Genomic DNA, 3,124 nt, shown 5'->3' on the forward strand with positions numbered 1-3,124 from the left:
CTGCTGTGTTGTATCCCCTTAATAAATCATCATCCAGATTATCAAAGAGTTATGGATGTTATTTGTAGTCTGGTGATTATAGAAATTGAGGAAATACAGGAAAGTTAAAAGAAGAAAGACAAGAAAGATTTTACAGCCTCTTTTGATATCGTGCTGTAGTTCTTTTCATTCTTTTTAAAAAATGGTATACTTAATCATTCTCATTTTTGGACAGAATCATTGTTTCTAGTTTCCAGATATTGGAATATAATATTTAAAAATTAAAAATATTTTTTAGGAAATTTTTCTAAATGAATCATATCCCCCTTTGCCTTCTTATGCAGAAAACAGAAAGCATGGTTTTACCTTTTGTTGCTAAGTCTGTGTAATCATGAACAAATTATGATCCTACAGCAATGCCCTCAGTAGTCATTGAAATATGTAGACTTGCTTACCTTTCACACAAGGAGGATATCTGTTTCTAAGCATGTTTATGTGGATGTGTTTGAATTTTAACATTGAAATATTACATATATACATATATTTCTCCTGAAATATATCATTTTGTTCCTTCCAACATACATCAAAATATTAATTTCTGGTCCTTCGGCTAGTAGGGATCTGGGGTCATTATCCATAAATTTGATATTTCCGATCTCTAAAATCTTTTTATATGCAGAAAAAAATAGAGTTTCTTATCTATTACTGCTTTCCTTAATACTTCATAATTGGTAGTGGTATCTGTCTGTGTGCAAATACATCACTCATGTCTTAAGATAATGCAGGTCATTATTCTTGTTGGTGCCAAACTTAATCAGATAATCTGAGCTTTGCTTTTTAGAGATGAAATATTACATTGGCCATAGGACATTAACAAGAAAAACAGTGCAGCTGTAGACTGAAATGCCTCTGATAACTTGATTTTTGAATGTATTATGCTAATACTGCCAAACAGATGTTATAGCTTTGTGGCTGTTTTATTTGAGCTGCTGGAGAAAACATTGAGGATAGTTTTTAAATCAATAAAGCATATAATAGTAATGATAAGAGAATGTCCATTCTGGTAACTTTTAAGTGATATTCCCATTGGCAATGTCTATTTTGGGGTATCTGTCAGGAGGCTATTTTTACTTTTAAGTTAACCAACAAAGGTTCTTTCTCATCCCAACAAAGAGCTGGATATGATTTTTATTCTTTGAAAATCTCCAGGGTCAATGATACAAAGGTTTGGGCATTTCACAAATTATTACACACATTTGGTAAAATCAATTCTCACTTAGTTTAGTGTTAAGAAGGAAAGTTTTGCTTTGGGCACATCTAATGACCTTCCCACTGTAGATAAAGATGGCTAATCTGTATGCAGGATATAATTGGATAAAAGGATTCAGAATCTTGAACCCCCTCATTATGACCTTGTTTTGTAGATCCTAAGACTCTAGTTGCTTCAACAAAGTGTCACGTTTTCTCAGGTGGCTAATAGTGTAAAATCACTCCATACATTTGCTGTTTGGTTGGTTGGTTAGTTTTTTGGTTTGATTGTTTCTTATTGTTGTAGTTGTTTTTAAATACTTTTGCCCTGTGATTTCATACAGGGCATTTAAATTTTTACATGTGACATTGATTTCATAGTGATGGTAGTGACTTACCTATTTTATATGTATACATTTCTCAAGCAGTTACTAAATGATTAAATAGTATAATTAGTGAGAGAAAGTGAGACATTACAAACAGTTTTCAGATTTCTTACATTGTCATCTTGAAATGCTCCTTACAATAAAATATCAGTTTAGGCAGGAGGAAACGTGAAACTAAAAATAGCTTTTGGGACACCTGCCCAAGGGGAACTGGGAGGGAGATGGTGGCCCATGAGGCTCAGTTGCAGAGTGCCTCAGTGGCAGGGGTGGGGTCTTGCACCGGCAGGGCAGCCTGGGCTTCAGCCTCCCTCGGGTTCCCAGGAAGTGAACTGGCTGCCAACATGGGAGCAGCAGCCCTAGCGGGGGCAGAGGCTCTGGTGTGTCAGTTGCCTCAGGGGAGGCCAGGCAGCCCGGGTGGCTGGAGGGGGTCTGCTGCCCAAGAATGGGAATTCTCCTCACCAGGATATGGAGACTCTTCAATCACCAGGAGCACAGAGTTATCATTGCTGGGCTGGATAATGCAGGGAAAACTACCATCCTTTACCAGTTTTCTATGAATGAACTTGTACATACATCACCTACAACAGGAAGTAACATAGAAGAAATAGTGATTAATAATACACATTTTCTAATGTGGGATATTGGTGGCCAAGAATCTCTTTCAAACACTTACTATACTAACACAGAGTTTGTAATAGTTGCTGTGGACAGTACAGACAGAGAAAGGATTTCTGTAACTAGAGAAGAGGTAACTATTCTGTAACTAGAGATTTCTGTAACTAGCCCACGAGGACCTATGGAAAGCTGGATCGCTGATTTTTGCTAATAAACAAGATGTTAAAGAATGCATGACTGTAGCAGAAATCTCCCAGTCTTTGAAACTAACTTCTATTAAAGATCACCAGTGGCATATCCAGGCATGCTGTGCTCTTACTGGTGAGGGATTGTGCCAAGTACTTGAATGGATGATGTCATGATTTAAGATTAGATGATCTCTACTGACCTCTCCTCATAGACTTTGTATAAACAAAGTGCTGGACTTTACCTGAAAGCTGCAAAAATTAATGGTTTAGATAAATTTATAATAAACTGATTTAAATTTTTTCTAAAATTAAGAAATTTTAAGAAAATTTAAGAAAAAAATTAAGACCACTTATTTGAAAACAAAGATGAAGTCTCACTTTCTAATCTGCTTTCTCATTAGTTTCTTCCAAAGCAAGGTCTTCGAAGCTGTGATTGCTGTTTTTCTCATAATGAATCCTCTCAGGACATTGTATAGTCTATGGTAAGTACAAAGGGAGAAGAAGAGATTTTTCACTTTAAGAACCTTATTACCAGTATAACCCTCCCTAGTTGAATGTGCATTCTCTTAGTGTTCCATTAAGTCAAAATACAAATCAGCACAGATACTCACTTTCTAATACTTTAAAATGTACTGTTAATTATGAGAATTATTTTGTATAAGTTTGTGTATATACACCTCAAATGCAAGTTTATGGCTTTGACTAAGT

General features: G+C 35.6%; 1 pseudogene; it reads left to right on the forward strand.

Annotated features, from left to right (window-relative positions):
* The first annotated feature begins 2,055 nt into the window (after nt 1–2,055).
* Nucleotides 2,056–2,659, forward strand: LOC131829628 (ADP-ribosylation factor-like protein 5A; annotated as a pseudogene).
* Nucleotides 2,660–3,124: the final 465 nt, after the last annotated feature.

This window comes from Mustela lutreola, chromosome 4, assembly GCF_030435805.1.
Source record: "Mustela lutreola isolate mMusLut2 chromosome 4, mMusLut2.pri, whole genome shotgun sequence".
In the NCBI taxonomy this organism is placed as follows: Eukaryota; Metazoa; Chordata; class Mammalia; order Carnivora; family Mustelidae; genus Mustela; species Mustela lutreola.